This window comes from Macaca nemestrina, chromosome 7, assembly GCF_043159975.1.
Source record: "Macaca nemestrina isolate mMacNem1 chromosome 7, mMacNem.hap1, whole genome shotgun sequence".
NCBI classification, from domain to species: Eukaryota; Metazoa; Chordata; class Mammalia; order Primates; family Cercopithecidae; genus Macaca; species Macaca nemestrina.
This window is the reverse complement of record NC_092131.1, coordinates 119,471,766-119,492,994: the sequence shown is the minus strand read 5'-3', so window position 1 is coordinate 119,492,994 and position 21,229 is coordinate 119,471,766. Positions and strand designations below refer to the sequence as shown.

General features: G+C 39.6%; 1 long non-coding RNA gene across 1 annotated transcript in view; it reads left to right on the top strand.

The window, feature by feature from the left end:
• The window catches only part of LOC139364403 (uncharacterized), a 115,299-nt gene that overhangs the window by 61,680 nt on the left and 32,390 nt on the right, over positions 1 to 21,229 (top strand). The gene's annotated exons all lie outside the window — the stretch shown is intronic.

The following is a 21,229-nucleotide window of genomic DNA, read 5'->3' as shown; positions in this document are numbered from 1 at the left end:
CAACGTTGTTGTAAAGATTAACAAAATTGTATAGGAAAGGCCTAGCACAGTGCATAGGGTGTAGTAGGAAGCTAAAAGCTGAGAGGGATGTTTTATTCTTGTGTCTATGATAGTAGTGTCATTTAAATCCCACCATGAAGGCATGGCCAGAATGGTTTAAGTAATTTCATATGAAATATGTGATAGCCATTATTATCATCATTCTTGACATTATTTTAAAATCAGCATTAAAATTTGGTGAGAATGCTTTGAGATGAATTATTTTTTGCAAACTGACCTGATTCATGTAGAGAACTGCAAACAAAATATTTTGCCAATATATTGATTAACGACATAACATACATACTATGTGTGCTCTTTAATCCAGCTCCAAATGCAAATAAAAATTTAAAAATGCCCTCCCTGTCTAAGAAACAAGCCCAAACAGTAGCCAAATACATATATAGAATTTAACTCAGGGTGTCTGAATTTACTGTAGTTGCCCATGGATGGGAGAAGCAGCCTTCCAAGGCCCAGAGATGCAGGGTTTAATCCCAGAGCTCATGGGAAGCTGGCTGATTGGTGAACGCACTGTGTAATTGAACATGTGCTCCCAGCCCAACTGCAGGAAGGATGAAATTTGTTAAGTGGTATCTTTCATGAGATTAAAAAAGGAAGACAAACTGTCACTGGTTATGATAGGATCTTATTAAATTTCTGCCCTACTAATTTGGAAACTGTGATAATCCAGACGTGGCATATATGATACAGAACAAAAAAAGTGCAATTAAATGCTGACACTTGGAAATTTTATATTATGGTGCACCCCTAGATGCTAGGGCCGGTTGTTGATTTAAGTTTATTTTGTTTCAATTCTGTGTATCTATTTTTAACCCTTAGTTGCCATCTGCTTGAGCGTTGTCCTGGTTCACTTTCAGTATAAAGCTCAGAGTGCAGAAATAATATCCGAGTGCCAGCTAAACCACTTGGGTGTTTGCAAAACGGAGTGAGGAGGATCATGAGGGCTGTGTTTCTGAAGAACCCACAGAGGGAGGCAGCCGGGATGAACTGCAAAATAGTGGCAGTCCATGCTGCACACATCAGCCCCACAAAAGAACAACAAAATCCAGGAGCAGAGAGCTGAGCTACTGTAACTGAGAACGGCTCCTCAGTGGGGATGGTTTGAGAACAGTGACCTGGGTCTAGATGGCCCCTCTTGGAGCTCACTGGAACCCTGCATACATTCCCTGTCTATTGACTTCACACAGCAGGGGCTTAGCTCGGCTGAGAAAGAGGACCGTCTGTTCCTCTTTGTTGGTTTAACCATATGATACACAATCCTGTAAACAAATTAATTTCCTCCGGGACTTTTGAAAGCATCCTAACTGCATTATCGTTTTTTTTCTGCCTAAAGGAAGCTTAGCAAGAAAACAATTATGGGATGGACTTCAAATGATCTCCAAATGGCCATAAAATAGAGATGCAGTCAACAGAGATGCAGAAGAAAAAAAATTAACAAGATTTTGTTTGTTAAAATCTAGGATTCATTTGATTTTAAAGCTGTGTGACCCACTTCCGTTCTTTCTCCCTTCCATCAGCTTTCTGCACAACTCTTTTGCCACTCTCTTTTTTAACATTTTTATTCCTCCTCTACTGCCCAGAGCCTTTCTACTCTGTGTCCTCCAATTCATCCTAAAATCAAGACCAAAGTAGAATTCTCGAACTTGGCCTATTCTGAGAAAAGCTGACATGGCTGGGACAAGGAGCCTGTGTAAATATTCCCAATTGGTAAGGAATGAGTTTGTACACTCTTTCATTTATTCTGCCATCAAGCATTTACTGGCTGTCTGGTTTGTGCCTGACCCTATGCACTTCCTTAGGGAATGGAATAAAAAAAAAATACATGGCCTTCTCCTTAAAGCAACTTGATGCTTGGTGGAATGACAGACAAAGCAAGAATTGAAACAGAGTGAAGTGACTGCTGTGATGGGTGACTGCTTAGAGCTAGGGAGGGGTAGAAGAGGAGAGAGAAGGAGTATTGCTTAGTTTGGGTCTTGAAAGATAAGTTACTGTTCTGAAACTACAGTAGTATACTGTTGAGGGGTACAGGTGGACCATTCAAGACAGAAAGCTGCAATGGCCTGTGGGGACAAGTGGGAACTGCCACCCTCCTCCAGTCACTCAGGCCCTAAACCACAACTGCAACAGTCTATCCACTTACCTTCCAGCCTCACCTGCAGGGCACAAGGCAGAGAGTTGCCAAAGAAGTGGCTGCAGGTAATGGGGTACATACATTTGGATACTGGACACAGAGAAGACACAGATCTAAGGAAGCAGAATCCAAGGCTTAGCTTAGGGCAGTGCAGGGAGCCCAGACCCTGAGAGCCTTGTGGTTAAATGGGTCCCTAAGACCTAGGAGACATTACTGGATCAAAGCCAAATGAAAGTTTTTATCAAGCCTTGAAGTGGGCTCTACTCATTCATTCATTAAGTGTAATATCATTCATTCAATAATTCATTAATTGATCAATATTTACTGACACCCACAATGTGCCAGCCCCTTGGCTAGTTTCTGGGGACACCTTCCCAGGCACCCAGTACTGGGATCTTCTGAGGACCCTGTATCATAGCTCTGATCAACCAGTGGCCATAACACTGTTATGTCCTGTTAACACTTCTCCTAATAAAACTTTAGTGACCTCCCCTGCCTCTACCACCCATCATTGCAAGAAGACTGCACCTACTTCTATCTTCAGTGTAGAATTCAAGGACTGCCTTCACCTGTCCTCCTGTGAGTCTCCAAACCCATCTCCCTGTCTATGCAGTGTGGACCTTCCTTACAAAGAAGCTGCCCTATTCACTGCTGCCTCACCCCCATTGTCTGATTCTCCCTCCTCAGAACATGCTTTCATCTTCTATTTGCTGATCCAGGTCTCAGCATTCTCCCCAGAAGTCATCCACAACCACGAGATGCCTCCTACGTCAGCCTTCTCTGAACTTGTCAACCTCAGCAGGTCCAACACCGTGTCTATAACTTCATCTCTTCTCTCCTTGTTACTCCTCCAGTTGCCCCTCCTTCTGACTTTCCTGCTTCTCTGGCTTCACTTGCTTCAGTCATGCAGGCTTAGAACCTCAGCCTTACTAGTCAACCCCTGTTCCAGCCTTACCTGTTGGAAGATTTCTGGAGTCACAGGAAGATTGCTGCAGACACAGAAGCTCTTTGATGAGGTATCTCCAGGTGTTACTGTAATAAGGGATAGAGGAGAAAGTATAAAGTCTTTAGTCTTTTCCAGAGGTTGAGCTTGAAGTCTCATTGGGATGAGGAAGTTAGAAGAGCTTCAGTTTCCTTGATCTTATTAAAATATATGAACACTTCTTCATCAATTATCAATACCATCTTGTCTGAAAGCAGACATCTGGAAGTGGTCTAATGTCTTCAGTAGGAACTCCCTTCTTTTCTACCCTAGCTTCCTCTCCACATCCCAATAGGCTTAGAGAGTCTTTTGGCTAGGAAAAAACCTTAGAGCCTTTTATTCCAAATCCCCACTGATAAGTGAAAGAAGCCAGTCTCAAATGGCCACATACTGAGCCAGGCACGGTGGCTTATGCCTGTAATCGCAGCACTTTGGGAGGCTGAGGTGGGTGGATCACCTGAGGTCAGGAGTTTGAGACCAGCCTGGCCAACATTATCTTCACAATTTTTATGTCAATCTAAAACTATTCTAAATACAAGACTATTTCAAAAATATAATGTCAAACACATAAAAAAATGAACAAAAAGCTTTCAGCTGTCTTTCCAAATATCATCTCAGACCCTTTTGGGGTTTATGATATTTCTTTTGTATAAAGTACATGTTTACTTTAATGACTTGGAATATAATAAATAATAACAGCAAAAGTTAGCATTTACTGAGTACCTGCTGTGTGCTATTTATATCTGTTAACTATACTAGCACAGCTCTAATATAACCCTGATGATAACAACAGTTGAGGCATCAAGGAAAGGACAAGAAGGGTTCACCCATATCTGATTTCTGTCTCCTTCCTGGACACATGGGAAAACGATACTCCACAACCAGTGCCTTTTTGATTAAGCCACATCCCATGACTAGTTCTAATGACATGTTAGGCAAAATGAAATGTGTCATGTACAGGCCAAGACCATAAGAACTGATATAACCTATCCACATGTTTTGTCTCCTTTGGAAGTGAACATGGAAGCTATGAATTGAGATGGCAGAACCACGAGATGGAAGTATGCTGGATTTCTAGGTCACCACCTGGAGGAGAGCTTCCCTGTAGCATCACTGGAATCTGATGTGAACTAGATATTAATCTTGATCATGCCGACTTGAACCTAATTCAATGCTGTCTCCTACAGGCCTAAGACATAATATATACTGCATAATATATGCTGTATAATGATAATATATTTATGTAGTCTTTATTGATATGATTAATGGTTTATCTCAGTTTTATAAAAAAAATCTCTGAAAGAACATTGGCTCCAAGGAATAACAATCACAAAAGGATTACAGCTTTGTTTAACACTTTTTGCAAATCCTTGAAGCCGATCTTTCTGGTTGTTTCTAATCCCAATAGCCAGCCTAAACCTTTTGGTGTAATCTCACGTATTCTGACCTCTGTTATTTCCTGCTGCCTAATGATCTTTCTATAAATTGTATGGGAAATGAAGCAAATGTAATTACAGTATCTGCCAGCCCTGATGCAGATAAATAGGTAGGAGTCTGGCCAAGTGTCTCCCCAGGCTAGCCTTCGATGTCTTTCACTTACAGCAGAAAGAAATAGGCCGTAAATTACAGTGCTGATTTGTTCCAATGATATCATTAGCTCCTGGAAAACAAGGATCATGAAAAACCCATTTCAAATGAACATATGAGTCAATACCAACCAAGCATCTTTTGGAACAGAGCCGTTGTAAATTCCTACTAGAATTCTGACTCCTAAGTGAATATCTGTGGATCGTCAGACCACAGAAGACTTAGCTCCAGCCCATGCATCTGTCCCTTCAGACCACAGAGTTATAACCAGGCATATTGAAAGAGCTGGTTACATAAGCCAGTCAGAGATTTACCTAGGTGAGAAAATAAAGATTAGATGGTTTGAAGCAGAGTTCTGGCCCTTCCAAATCAGACCCCCAACCCCTTTCTTAATTCTATAGTTTGTAGGTTTCAAAGGAGAAGTTGTAATAAAGAGTAAATAGACTAACTTCTTTTTTTCTTACAGTTTTTGCTTGATAATACGAGAATAAAAGCAATACCCTTCTTTGACCTATCCTAGGATAAAATGCAGGTGGAGAAAAGGTTTTCCCTATTGTCTTTAGCCTTGACACAACGGGAATAGGAAAAGGAATTTTCCCATATGCAAATAACTGTTTTAAGGTACATTTGTAGGGCACACTCAGCACTTGGGGACTGAGGTGCCTCAAGAGAAGCTAGAGACCTAATGTAGGATGTACAGGCCAGGCGGACACACTGGAACACAGAAGATGACAGCTTTTGAAAGAGCTCAAGATTCTAATTTCTTGAACCAGAAGACAGATTCTCCTCCACGTCTGTTCACACTTTCAGACTTTACTGTGCATTAGCCCTCTGTTCCCCACACCTGCCTCTGGACCCTTGGATGGTTAGACACTCTGACTTCATCAACCCTTATCCTTATTATAGTGATATGAAATTTAAAACTGGCATCTTCCACAGCCAATTCTGGTCACTATTCTTGTTACTTTTACATATTAACTGATATGTAATAAAGAATATGCCTGACTTTGTCCCTGGTTTCTGGGAAGTAGCATAAAAACTTTTAGAATTTCTTAAGTGGTAGGAGTGTCTTTATTATTCATGGTGAACCCCTGGGATCGAACTTGAGAGTCTGTGCTAAAGAGATGACTCAGGACAGGAGCTGGCTGCTCCTGCCAGAAAGACCAACTGTGTGATTAAAGGGTGGGGCCTTTGAGCTGGGTGATACCAGCTCAGTCTCCAGGGAGCCAGGGGAAGCTAGAGATTGAATTCAACTGCAAGGCCAATGATTCCATCAGTCATGATTGTGTAATGATACCTCAATAAAAACTCTGGGCACCAAAGTTCAGTTGAGCTTTACAGGTTGTTAATATTCTGATAATGTCACACATTGATATGCCAGGAAGGTAATGCATCCTTACTCTTTGGGGATAGAACAACAGAAGCTTTGTGTTGAACTCCCCTAGACCTCATTATATGTGTATCTCTTTCCCTTTGGTTCGTTCTGCTGTGTATCCTTTTGCCGTAATAACACAACAACTGTAATTTATAGGACATTCTTGAGTTCCATGAGTCATTTTAGTGAATTATTAATCCTGACGGGGTTATGGGAACCACCAAATTTGTAGCAAGCTGGTCAGGTGTAAGGGTGACCTGTGAGCCTTTGAACTTGTGTCTGGTGTGTTTAGTTTGCGTAGTCTTGTGGAAAACTGTGTCCCTAACCTGCAAAGTTTGGCTCAACTTGGTAACTGGTGTCAAAAGTCAGTGAAACTAGGCATAATTAGAACTCATGGACATTCACACCCTTTCCACGTCAGTCACATGCTTCCAAGGCCTCACTGAGTTCCTTTACACATCTATCTTCTCTACTTTGGTTCTTATTCCCTATGATGGCAAAAAGAAATACAATTGGACTCTAAGATGATGGTGACTCATGATGCCTGCTCCCTTCATTGCTGCAGATCTTTGGTTCTTATTATCTCCTTTTACACATCTATCTTCTCTACTTATGAATAATATTCTACTCTTTGATCATACAATGGCCTATCCCAGTTATCAAACCATTCCTCTCTTTGCATATATCCTTTAACCACAATGAGACATTTGAACTGTTAACTTTTTCATATATCAGCTTTTGTCTTTCTCATTATCTTTCCTGTTCAAACTGAACTCCATAAGTGATCTCTTAAATTAACCTTTTACAAGTATTCTTGATCTTCTGTCACTCTTGACTTTCTGGACACTTGTCATACAAAACCATAATTCAGAATTAATCCTAACATGTGCCTGAGCCCTTCTCACACCTGAATTGCTGGACATCTGTTTAAAATCATTCAAGTATGCTATATTAATTGATAGTCTTTATTTCAAGTGATAGAAAATCTACCCCATTATCTTAGGCTAAAAACTGTAAAACACTGATGAAAGAAATAAATCTCAAATATTAATGGAGAGATATGCTATGCTCATGGATTTAAAACTCAATGTTGCAAAAGTGGCAATTCTTGTTCAAATGCAGGTATTCAGCCCAATGTCAATCAACAGTCTATATTTCTTTTGTATAACTTGAGAAGCTAATTTTGAAATTTGCATGGAAAGGCAAAGCAAAAAATAGCCAAAATAACTTTGAAAATGAAAAACAAAGCCAGAGGACTCATCCTATATGATTTCAAGATTTTCTATAAAGTTTTTCTAACCAAGACAATGTGATATCAGACAAATGATAGGCACATGATGGACTCTCTGTTCAATGGAACTGAACAGAGAGTCTAGAAATAGTATATAGTCAATTGATTTTCAACAAAGGTGCAAAGACAATTCAATAAAGAAAGAGGTTTTTTTCCCAGCACATTGTGCTAGAAAAATTGGACATTCATATGCAAAAGATAAACCTTGAACTATACCACACACTATAAAAAAGTATTCAAAATAGATCATAGGCCTAACATAAAGCCTAAAAATTTAATACTGTTAGAAGAAAACAGAAAATCCTTGTGATGTGGTGTTAGGCAAAGATTTCTTAAATACAAACCCAAAAGCATGCTCCATAAAATTAAAAACTTGATAAATTTGGCTTCATTTAAATTGATAATGTCTGCCCATTGAAAGACATCATTAAGAAAATGAAAAGATAAGGCAGAGTCTAGGAGAAATATCTGTGAAACACATACCTAAGAAAGATCTTGCATCCAGAATACACAGAAAACTCTTAAGATTCAATGATAAGAAAACAATTCATCCAATTAAACATGGGCCAAAACTGTGAATAGTTACTTCACCAAAGAAGGTCTATGAACGGCAAATAAGTACATGAAAAGAAGTTCAATATTATTAGTCACTAAAATCAAACTAAAACAACAACAAGATGACACTGTACATTTATTAAAACAAAGGAAAAAAACAATTGCAAATGCTGGAGAAGATGCTGAACCACTGGAACTTTCATACAATACTGGTAGGAATGAAAATAGTACAGCCATGGTAGCATTTGAACAAGACAAAGAGACAGAGATAAAGAAAAATAGAGACAAAATGTGTTGAAAATGGAAAGGAAAGAAAAAAGGCAGAACAGATAGACTATTATTATTCTCCCTTTCTACCTTCCTGTCTGCACCAATTCCTAGGTCTCACAGAAAGATGTAACCTGGAGAAAATGAACAGGCATATGATACATCCAGACAACCAGATACAGCACATGTGAACTTCAGAACAACCTTATATAGTTGGGCAGGATAGTTCTTGTCCTATTATAGATATGAAATTCACTGATGTATGCATCATATTTAGTAGATATCTACAGGGTCCCTGTGCCCCATAAATTCTACCTGTTCCTTAATTATTCCCTTGAATGAAAGACTTTCCTTCAAAGACTCACAATTCTGTAGGAGTTCAGGGTCCATCCTGTGTTTCTGGCATAGCCAAAATGTATCCTGGACCACGGAATGGAGGACGTCCACATGGTGTGGGTTGGATGCTTGAGTGAATTTGCATGACATAGACAAATATTATTTTCTCTGGACAATTTAAAAACAGTGGTGACCACTTTCTACTTTTGGTTTCCCCATGATGGCAAAAAGAAATACAACTGGACTCTAAGATGATAGTGACTCACGATACCTGCTCCCCTCATTGCTGCAGATCTTTGGTTCTTATTCTCTATTATCTACCTTGTCCCTTCCTTCTATAATCTCCCCAGCTCCTGATATCCAAAGGCAGGACATTTCAACTCTTTCTATCTTAAACTTAAACCAGTTGCCCATCTTCATGCCATTCAGCTTTTCAATGTAACCATCAAGTACCTGCAGCCTTTCTTTTCTAGTTCTGCATTGGATGATTGGTGTTTCATTGACTTTGTGGAGGCATGAGGATACAGGTAGGTAGTAAAGACTCCAGGATACCAGTGATGACATTATATGATGCTAAAGTGTGTGTGTGTGTGTGTGTGTGACGTGCACAGCCCTATTTTACTTTTGAGACTCCGAGACCCAGTGATAAGTGAATTGAGCAAGGCCACACTAGGACAACTGCTGCCATCTTGGACTTGAAGAGATTCATCTTAGAATACTGAAGCGAGAATTTTCCCCTCCACCCTTACAATCCCTGATTGGGAAAGATCTTTCCCTGTGATAATTAACTGGCCCCAGGCCTTGCCCTACTCAGCAGCAATGGATGGGTAGGAGGGAAACCTGGAGATAATAATGGCAGCTTTCAGGGAATCCCATCCTGAAGACATTACCTTCAAGACCAGAAAGAAAGGTTATGCTCTTGTCATTTTCCTGCATGTTGGCCCTACTACTCAGCTCTTTACCCCCATCCCATCCTTCCCAACTATGAGGAGGTGTTGAGTTACCTTGTTAAAGAGACGGAATGATGCTACCACCTTTGTCCTGTAAGGAACTACTTGGTTTGAATTTCTCCAAGTCCATGCCAAACTCCTGAATGAGTTTGGCCCGCCTTTGGTTTATACTTTTTAGCCAGCCCTGCTCTAACTAGACTCCTATCTGCCTGAGAAATATGCCCCTTTCCAGACACCTGTTTGTCCTCTCCATAGCCCTGGCATGACCTGGGCAATGTGACACCCAGAACATGCCTGAATCTGTAACTTATCACTAACCAGATCCATGTAGGAATACTATTTGAATTCCTTAGCTCAGTATCTGAGTCTGAATGGATTAATATTTTCCAAATAATCTGATTCCATTAGCGATAATTTAAGAAATATCTTGGGACAGCTGGAAAGACTTCAGACCTTTTCCTTAGTCAAATTGCAACGCTTTCAAAAGTTTTCTAGCACAGTTTGGCCTGCAAACAAATTTAGTTCATTTCAATAGGAGGTAACAAAGCTTTCTGTACCTGCCTTCTTCTGGTGTAGTTCCTGGTTGTACTTTTTTTCTCTGCAATGTCATAGGGGGAAGCCAAGTAATAAACAGAGATAGATAGTAAACAGATTCCAAAGTATTTAATGGGATTGGACAGATTTAGGGCTCCAGTGTCCTAGCACAAAACTACCCAATTCCTTCAGCTATTTAGTGTGTTTCATGTTATCACACAAATCAAGGGTGATTCTCTTAAAGTTGTGGTGATCATCTGAATACTTATCTTCATTAGATGTCAAAGCAGGAAAAAGACAGCTATTTCGGAAGGTTCTCAGACATGAAACACTGGAAGATATCGGTGAATCTTCCTCCCACTCTCTATCGCCATACCCAGGAATGTATTTCCTTTGTTATACTGACACTGGCAACTCCCAGATCTGATTGTCCTGATGTAGCCTGGAGCTATGAGAGGTCCTTAGAATCTGTTCTTGCCAGTGGTCCCTTTGCAGAATTAATAAAAAATCTTATGAACAGTAATAGCAAAGCTTTGCTCCCTCTACTTGACTTATGGGAAAGCTTGGCTCATTGGTAAATATGTAATGTTCTTTATATTAAAACAGAGTTCTGATATTCTCAGAGTTGGGGCAAATTGTTAGTCTTTCACCAAAACTTGAAAGGCTTTCTACGTTAATATCCAAGCTCCTCCCTTATAAATATTCTGAATTACAGACAATTTTGGAATACTCTTGTGGCAGAGAAAGTAACTTGCACCAAATAGTCCAGGCTTGTGTTGAGTTAGAGCCATGCAACTAGTTCTGGCCAATAATATATGTGTGTGAGTGATACATGCCCCTTCTGAGAGACGCAGTGAAAAATGTATGAGCAATATTTTAGTTTTCTTTCCTCTACTACGGCAATTTGAGTTGTGTGAACCAGATAATGGAGTTGCAAGATGATGGTTCCTACTCAGCCTGGGTCCCTGAGTGACTGTGTGGAATAAAGCTCTGCCGACACTTGTTAGACATGACCATGAGTAACAAATAAGCCTTTGTTAAGCCACTGACCATTTGGGGTAATCTGTTACAACTACATAACAGAGCATATCCTGATTAACAGAATTCCTACTCCCCAAATTTCTACTTCCTTTCCTGGCTGCATAATTTGTCCAAGCTGTCTGTCATCTACACACTCCTTTACCTTATTTATGGCTTATACTATTTCATCTGACTTTCATGGTCTATTCTAAATGTCATCTCCTTCCCAAGGATCTCCAGTTTCCAGTTGAATGGGATATCCTCCTCTTCTCTGCTAATAGAAAGAGTAGTATACCTCTCTTAAGGCAATCATCTCATTTGCTTCTCTTCCTCATCCATTTAACTCAGAACTCCTTGAAGGTGAAGACTATGTTTGATTCACCCAAACACCCCAAGACCCCAGCGGAACATTCTGTGGTAGCTACAGGTGGAATTATTTAGTTTGAATTGAGTTTTCTCCTCTCATGAGGTTAGCAATGCATAGGCCAATGTAGACAGCAATGTGAAATGATTTTAAATAAGTTATCTGCCTGATAAATAGCAACAGGGAGAGAAGAAAACCACAACAACAAAAACCCTTTACATGAGTAAGTGTAATTCTCAGAAAATAAGAGAAATAACATATCAGAAAAGACACAGGAAGCAAAAGTGATGCTTTCTGAAAAACATCGGAATGGGAATTAGGAAACAAGCTTCTAGATTTGACTCCTTTCAAAATTCATTCTGTGATCTCTCTGGAACTCAGGTTCTTCATCTTGTACATGGAATCAGAGGCTGGATGGCAAATTAATTAAGGTATTTCACTCTGGAATTTTACTTGCAGAAACCCCAGGTGCTGAGATGTTTTCCAGGATTAGGATGAAGTCTCCATCTTGTGGCTAAATTAAGTTCTGCAGTCACTCAACATTATGAACATCAAGATCCAAGTCATTAGTGGAGCAGCATAGATTAGGTTAATAGCTTCTGTGAGAAATAGAAACACATCTTCTTAATGCAAATGCAGCAGGACAGGTTCATTCACAGCCATTTGGAAAGGAATTTAAACTTGGACAAGGAACTGGGCAAATATATTTATTCATTCTTTTACTAAATTATTCATTCTTTTACTATCTTTTCCAGCCTTGCATTCCTTGGCTTGTGGCCCCTTCCTCCTTCTTCAAAGCCAACAATGTAGCATCCTGTTTCAGCCCTCACATTGCCTCATTCTTATCTGTCAAATCTCTCTCTGCCTCACTCTTATAAGGACGCCTAGGTGATCCAGAATAATCTCATCTCAAGAATTTTTAATTTAATCACTTTTACCATATAACATCCACAGTTTCCAGGGATTAGGATCTGGATATCTTTGGAGACCATTATTAGTCTACCACTGGGAAAAAGTGAAGGGGGCTGGGGAAAGTGTTTCCAGGAACACAGGGGTCTGTCCAGCGCCCCTTCCACCACTGCCATCATTGGTGAGATCGTTGGTAGCAGCTGTGAGGTGTGATGGAGACTGACTTTTCTCCAGTTCCAGGGGCTCCAATTGGTATAAGTTCATGACTGTTATCATCCCCCTGACTTCAGTGATCCGCTCAGCTCAGGAATGGGCACTTGAACAAATTCAGACCAGCTCAGGAGCCTTTACCCTCCACCCCCATAGTTGTGGAAAAATTTTTCATATCAGCTATTCTGGAGGTAGCAAAAAGAAGATCAAAAGATTACAGCCCTTTTTGTTTATTTGCTTGTAAGCCTTGTGGTTCTATTTGACTTTTTAAATTATGTGCATGAATTACTTGGAGATATTTTTTAAATTGAAGTGGAAAAAATAATTTAATTTAAAAGGGAAAACTAACAAAAGTAATATAATTTCAGAGTATTGATTATTGTCTAGAATATGCTTTGTTTTATTATTTTGCTAATAAAATTAAATTCACTGTACATCGTTCCAGAAGTATGTTGACTCTAAGGAAAATGTTTTAAATGGAATATCCTGAGGATATCATTGTGGGGAAGTACTGGATGTCCTTGATCTTTTCTCTTCAGTGTGGATGTTTTCTAGAAGACAGCACATCTTAAAGATATTTCAGGCTTCTTATGAAGGAAACAACAAACCCTTTACAAACTGTATTTTCTAATTTTCTTGTCTTTTCTTGAAGTACCTCTGTACAACTCTTGTTGGAGAGCTACTGTAATTATTTGTGACATCTTTTTCTTTGGCAATTTCTCTATGGCTTCTACTCAGTACAGCCACCTCATAAGAACATGGGATCGCCCTCTCTGCACGTGGCTTTTGAAAGTTGCCATAACTTCATGGGTTCAAAGCCGGGTTCTGTTGGTGCCTGCTTCCATGCAATGGCGGTCAGCTCATCATCTGCTGTGGTTCATTCCCTCAGCTTTGGTCTTGGTCCTGGGTGTGCCTGAAAGAGAACCCTCTTGCCTCATTGCTGTCCTGAAAAACAAATCCCTCTTCTAGTTCTAACTAGAAGAGTGACAGATTGTTTTGGGGGAGGAAAGTAGTGTCTCATGTGCCAACTTGTTTCTCTCCAGGCACACTAGTGCTCCAAGGTAAAGAATGCTTACAAGCTGTGTGACAATGAATGAACAAATTATTCAAAGTGAAAGGGTTTTAAAGCTCAGTGAGTTCAATATCTCCTCAAATGTGGAAATGCCTATCAGAAACTCCCTGACACAGCACCATCTTGCATCAGATACAGTATTTCCAATTATAGGAAATTCATGACTGAAATGCATGGAATCAGATTTTTCAGATTGAGAGGTCTGAGGTAGTATTTCTCAATGTGAGGTCAGTGGAACACTTGCAGCAGGGTCACCTGGAATGTTCATTTAGGATTCAGATCCTTGGGCCCTGCCACCTACTGAACCATACTGTCCAGGGATAAAATCCAAGCATATGCTTAGAAGAAAGAATTATTAACTACACTGAAGATTGAGATTAATTGTGCTAAACTAACTCTCCTGTACAATTCTCAAAAAACCTTGACATCTGTTTGTCAAATGTTATGGCTTCTCCCTAGAAAAAGACATATGTGTGCCTAAGTTGCCTGCTCCCCCACCCCCGACATTATCATGTATTTAATTAGAAAAGTCAATGCCATTGACTTTTTAAAGCCAAGGGCCTCCGAGAATCATGTTTTGCAAAATGTGCTATACATGTTGCTTATGGTATACCAAGTAGTCCACGTATGGTTTGGCAGTTTTGGAGACAAAAATGATGAAACAATCCTATTCACATATGTTTTATAAATTTGAAATGTAATATTAAGTATACTTTTTAAATTCCACTGCATTTTCAATGATTATATCATAAAAGTTGTAAATGTGCCCCAAGAACTGCCTTGGTAAATTTGTTTCAGCTGTCATTCAACTAACAGAGTCTTGTGAAAATTTTCCCATGTTACTTGTATTCTGTAAGTTCTGATTCGTGTTCTTAAATTGCTGTGCGGAAACTAATCTATGGTGACAATAATCAGAGCTTGGGAAGGCTTGATTCATGGTTCGACTGATTGGATGAGACCCACCCATATAATGGAGGACAATCTGCTTTACTCAAAGTGCACAGGCTCATGACTCTGGGAACTTTTGCGGATGAAGAAATTATTTTCTTATCTTGATTATGTTGGTAGTTCCACAGATGTAGCTTGCCAAAATTTCATTAAACAACACACTTCAAATGAATGCATTTTATCTTATGTAAGTGATACCTTGGTAAAGTTGATTTTAAAATGTGAAACATTGGCCAGGCGCAGTGGCTCATGCCTGTAATCCCAGCACTTTGGGAGGCTGAGGGGAGTGGATCACGAGGTCAAGAGATCGAGACCATTCTGGCCAACATGGTGAAACCCCATCTCTACTAAAAAAAAATATACAAAAATTAGCCGGGCATGGTGGGTGGCGCGTGCCTGTAGTCCCAGTTACTGGGGAAGCTGAGGCAGGAGAATCACTTGAACCAGGGAGGCAGAGGTTGCAGTGAGCCGAGATAGTGCCACTGCACTCTAGCCTGGGCAACAGAGAGAAACTCCATCTCAAAAATAAATAAATAAATAGATAGATAGATAAAATATGAAGTGTTATAATACCAATTTACAACAAAGCATATCAAAAATGACTCATTGAAGCAGGTAGTTAGTGATTACAAATTTAATGAATATACTACAAATCAGAAAAATACACTAGATGTAAATAACAAATAGAGCACCTATGAAGATAGAGTTTGATCTGTATGTCGAGAGAAATGAAGATACAAGAAAAATGATGTCACAAGCCAAAATGCTGTCACATTGTTATCTTTATTCTTTTAAAAGAACTAAAGAAATAAAAGAATGAGCATCTGAAAATTAGATTTTATTGATAAACATTGATCCATTCACCCACCAGTCCCATTGTGTTCTGTAACAAAGTTTTTCAAAACAGCAATGTGAAATCTTTCAAGGGTTTGTGAAAAATAAAGTATAGCATTTCTTTGGCGAGCCAAATGAGTTTTTCTAGAATAAGCTTGGTATTTTTCACCCTAAAGTTGATATATTTTAGTGTAAAAAATGAAGAGGTAGTGAAGTTTAATAGAGGGTGGTAGCCAGGCTCCTCACTGTTGGAGTGGGAAGTTAGAGACAAGCAAAGGGAGGAGGTTAGAGTAATCCATGAGTGATTGATTGGAGTGGGAGACATCAGAATAAACTCATATTTAGCTTAATTTATAAATAGTATATGAATATTTATAGATATATGTATACATGGGTTATATAGATGTGTGTATACATATATTTCTCTGTTTTGTCAGCTGAGGGGAACTAGAAGTAATTAATGACACCCAAGTAGTAGCAAGTAAAGTTAGAACTCAGATCCTGGTTTTTAATGCCATTCTCCGATAGAAGGAATCAGGGCTCCTTGGAGCAATGGGATGATTCTAAGGATGGAGGAGAAACATCTTGTAGTGCTGGTAATAAGGAAGTGCACAGAAAAACCCACACCGATGGGGCTATGCCAAGGAATACAGGAACTGACAAAAAGCTCCCAATGGCCAAAGGCAGAACAAGCTGTGCAACAAAATAAACAAAGTAGTATTGAATTATAACCCAATATTTAAAATAAATATCCATGAGTCTATGCTGATATAAACAAATGATTGTATAAATAAATAAATGGAGAAGAATAGCCAAATCTCCAGTGCAGAAGAATTTGAAATAATTTATGCAGATACTGTGAGGGTTAATTTTGTGTGCTAACTTGGAGGATGAGATTAGCAATTAAATGGGTGCACTATGAGTAAAGCAGATTGTCCTCCATTATATGGGTGGGTCTCATCCAAACAGTCGAACCAGGAATCAAACCAAAAGACTGGCCTCCCCAAGCAGGAAGGAATTCTTCAGTGGACTGCCTTTGGACTTCATCTATATTCTTGGCTTACCTGAGTCTTGAGCATGTTGACCCACACTGCAGATTTTTGACTTACTGGACTCCAGAATTGCATGAGCCAATTCCTTATAATAAATCCTTCTCTCTACATATACACACACATACATCCTATTGGTTCCGATTCTCTATAGAACCCTGACTAATACAGATACTTTGCACTCAAGAAAAGTGAGCATGATTCACATTCCTTACACGTGGGCTGCATAGAGTGACTTCCTTCCAAAGAGTACAGTGCGGAAAATGGAGGGAGAAGAGTAATTTTACAGTGGAGAAACTTGGCAAACTACCTCAACCAGGTGACCAGGGTCAACACCAACAATGAACAGTCATGTTGATGGTATGTATCCTTGATATGATGAGAATGGCACTGTACCTCTGATCTTCCTCCCCTACCCCATAATCCCACTCTAATGAGAAAAACATTAGACAAATCCAAATTGGTGAATATTCTACAAAATACCCGACCAACACTCCTCAAAAGTGTCAAGGTCATCAAAACCAAGGAAAATCGTAGACTTTCACAGTCAAGAGGAGTCAAAGGAAACAGGACAACTAAATGTAGTATGGTATCCTGAATAAGATCTTGGGAGAGGAAAGGGACACTAGGTACAAACTAAAGCAATTTAAGTGAAGTATGGACTTTGGTTAATGATAATGTATCTATATTGGTTCATTAATTGTGACAAATGTACCATATTAATATAAGATGTTACTAACAGAGGAAACTGTGTGGGGTATACAGGATCTCTCTGTACTAGTTCCTTAATTTTTCTGTAAATCTAAAGCTACTCCAAAATAAAAAGTTTGTTAAAAAAAAAAAAAAGAAAGAAAAAGGAGGAGGAGAAGGAGGAGGAGGATGAAAAGATGGAAAAAACCAACTAGGCAGGCACCTTTTAGAGTTACACTTCTCACAGCAAAAAGAACTACAAGTTATTCCACTACCAAGAAGCTTGCAGGGTTAGCCACAAAACCAATGATAAGTATTGTACCTGGGAAAATAATTAAGTAATCTTTGCAATTGTAGTCAGATCATACTGTTGGACACCACATCATAGCAATGGCATATGATAGATTACAACAAATGCTACCGTTTAAAAATTATCCAAAATGTAGAAATAAAGCATAAGAAGATTGCTTGTGCTTTCAGTATCATATACCAGAGCAGTGTCTATCAGGCCCACCAAGCATTATTTCATTTTTTAAAAGACAGACTCTTGTTTGATTTACTATTATCTATTAATTAAAACCAAGACTCTGAAGTCACATGTTAACTTGTAGATTTTTGTCTAATGGAGTTGCAAAACATTAACGAGTTATATCTCTGACTTAGCAAATTTATTTTGGTATTCCTTTCCTAAGAGACTGTGTAACCTTTTTTTTCTCTAATTTTTCTTTCAGTCATTCTGTGCACGTTGCTGGTTTTCTTATCAATAAATCAATGGCTCGTTGACACGCATTTGCTTTATATTTGTATGAGTGTAATGTTTTCAACTTTTTTTTGAAAATTATGCTTTTATCATGCATGTTCAAGGAGCTATTTTGTGTTGCAATTAGATGACATACGTCACTGGTATTTGATCATGCATGTTTACAGTACAGAAGCTCTTGGTGGCTTCTTTTTATTAAAGCAGTTCTTTGTAATCAAAGTTTTTAAAACTAAAAACTGAAACTAAGATCTAAAGTTTCTTTAAACTAGAAAACCTAGATATGTCATGAAGATAGCCACTGCTACTCAAATACTACTTGTACTTGAAAGCCAATCTATACATTGCTTTTCTCTTAAAAAGCAGTAATTTACCAAATATAGAGCTCCTGACCTTGATTCAGTGTTCACAAAAATTGTAAAAATTTTAAATATAATCAAATCATGCCTACAGAGAATATGTATTTTTAGCAAATTGCACCAAGAAATTGGCAGCAAGGACAAGATTCTGCTTTTCCCTGTTGAACCACTCTGGCTGCCAAAAGAAAAGGTTTTTGAAACAAAGAAAGAGCTTTAAAAAGTTTTTATGACACCCGTAATACCAGTGTGACAAAATGTGCACAGGACTTTTTCTGTCCTCTGACAATTTTAGAATGATGTCCCTGAGCTGAAAACAGAAAGTGTGAAGTGCTATCAGATTCCAAAAAGAGCTGCCCAAGAGATGCGAAGAGATGGAGGAATTTGCCTGGATCCCATCAACTCACCACGGCCCTTCCTATATGTAAGAACAGGAACCAGAAAGAGAAGGGACCCTTCAGAGTCAGAGCCCAGGGCTATGGGTTTTTATTCTCCACCGCTGCCCAGGGTAAGAGTTACTTTCAGAGTTGGGCCCTCAGTCATGCCTGAGTAAGGGCGGGTGGTGGGGGACCTCAATCCCTGGCTAGACAGCTGCGGAAGGCAGCGAACTTGCTTTTGTCTGCCCTGTGTGTCTGTCTAAACAAGGGAAAAGAGAGGAAAGAGACAAGAGGGTAGATGCAGGATAGGCAGGAGCTGTCGGGGAGCCTCCTGCTTTCTGTATCTCACGTGGCAGGGTGAGCAGGCCAAGTAGACACCATGGGAGGGTGCCAGGCTTGGTACCTTACTAAAGAAGGCTGTGGGCTTACTAGGGAATGCAAGAAGGGGGGCATCCTTCTGGAGGCAGGAGCCGGGGAGGGGCTTACCTAGGGGTGAAGCTGAGTGACTCTGCCAAGTAAAGGTAGTGTGCGTGGGGAAGCTGCCTGTGGAATCTCCTAAGGAACATACCCGTGTCTCCAGAATAGCCAGCCTCCTATACAGAGCGTGTCTGCCGAGAGAGAATGACATTACACCAGTTAAACAAAACACCTTTGCCCCTCTTCTGTAATTCCTTCTCTGCTGTCCAAAGGTGGAAGCAAAAAGGAGGAGGGAAGGCGGGCATGAGAGAGCACAGATTATACTCAAGTCTCGCCTCCTGCCTCGCTGGCTCTGGGGAGCAGGAGAGAGAGGATATGAGACTGGGTGAGTGAGTGAAGTTTAAAATGAACCGGGCCAGAGTGTGCTTTTATATATCACTTGAGTAACTGAAAGTAACCAAAAAGCTATGGGATTCGCCTAAAGCATCTTTAAGTGATGGAAAAGAGAGATGCAGCTAATCAAGTTTGAAAGCAAAGATGAAAGAAAAACATTTTGTGTGGTGGCTTATTTAGTTTATATGGTTCAATAAATTTAGTTACACCCATTTTGGAGTATATTTCAGAAAATAGTCTGTATCTTAAGTAGCTTGAATTTATCACTTAAGGATCATAATTTTTAATGTTGAGAATGTGATATTAGGATTTATTAAGATTCAGTTATGGGACAAACAGCTCGATTTTCAAGAGCTTCACTTTCTCCAGGCAATGATTTACTTTTCTCATTGAAGAGAGAATCTTACATTGGCTATGTTTTAAAGTCACATCAATAGGCTGTAACAGACTATGAAGAAATTCTTTTTAGATTCAAGGTAACTAGAGACTATTTACCACTCATCATAATGATATACTAAACATTTACATAGCACTGACTATGTGCCAAGTACTGTCCAAGGTGCTTTGCTTATATTAACACAATATGTATAAAAAAATAAAATTACCTGATGTTGCTATATGTGAAAGTTCTTTACAAGCTATAAAATGCAGCATAATTATCAGAGGATATTACTGATATTATAACAACAATTATTATGATAACAAGAATGTTTCCGTGTTTCAGAAATCAATTTGTATTGATGGGAATTTAAGAAAAAAATGTCCAGTGCTGCATACTATTTCATCACAACATACCCCAGTCCTTCTCCAACAGGCAGCATCATGGAGACCATGGACCCCCTCTGCCGTCCCACCCATCTTTGAACCAATGCAAACTGTCTTCAGAACTCACGCCCTTACATAAAAAGGCTCTACAGGCAGATCACCTGAGGTTGAAAGGTGTAGCCAGCTGGACTTCCTGGTTCAAGTGGAGACTTGGAGAACTTACCTGTCTTACAAGAGGGCTGTAAAATGCATCAATCAACACTCTGTAGCTAGGATTGTAAAGCGCACCAATCAGTGCTCTGTAGCTAGCTAGAGGTTTGTAAAATGCACCAATCAGTGCTCTGTAGCTAGCTAGAGGTTTGTAAAATGCTCCAATAAGTGCTCTGTAAAAACGCACCAATCAGTGCTCCGTAGCTAGCTAGAGATTTGTAAAATGAACCAATCAGCACTCTATAAAATGGACCAATCAGTGCTCTGTAAAACGGACCAATCAGCAGGACATGGATTGGGACAAATAAGGGCATAAAAGCTGGCTACCCCAGCCCACAGCTGCAACCCGCTCAGGTCCCCTTCCAGGCTGTGGGAGGTTTGTTCTTGCGCTCTCCACAATAAATCTTGCCACTGCTCACTCTTTGGGTCCACATCACCTGTAAGAGCTGTAACACTCACAGCAAAGGTCACACTTCATTCCTGAAGTCAGCAAGACCACGAACCCACCAGAAGGAACAAACTCTGGACACAAGGTCAGGAGTTTGAGACCAGCCTGACCAATAGGGTGAAACCCTGTCTCTACTAAAATTACAAAAATTAGCTGGGCGTGGTGGTGGGCGCCTGTAGTCCCAGCTACTTGGGAGGCTGAGACAGGAGAATTGCTTGAACCCTGGAGTCGAAGTTTGCAGTGAGCCAAGATCATGCCACCGCACTACAGCCTGGGCGACAGAGACTGTCTCAAAAAGTAAATAAATAAATACAATATTTTCCTGCTATCCTCCTAACACTT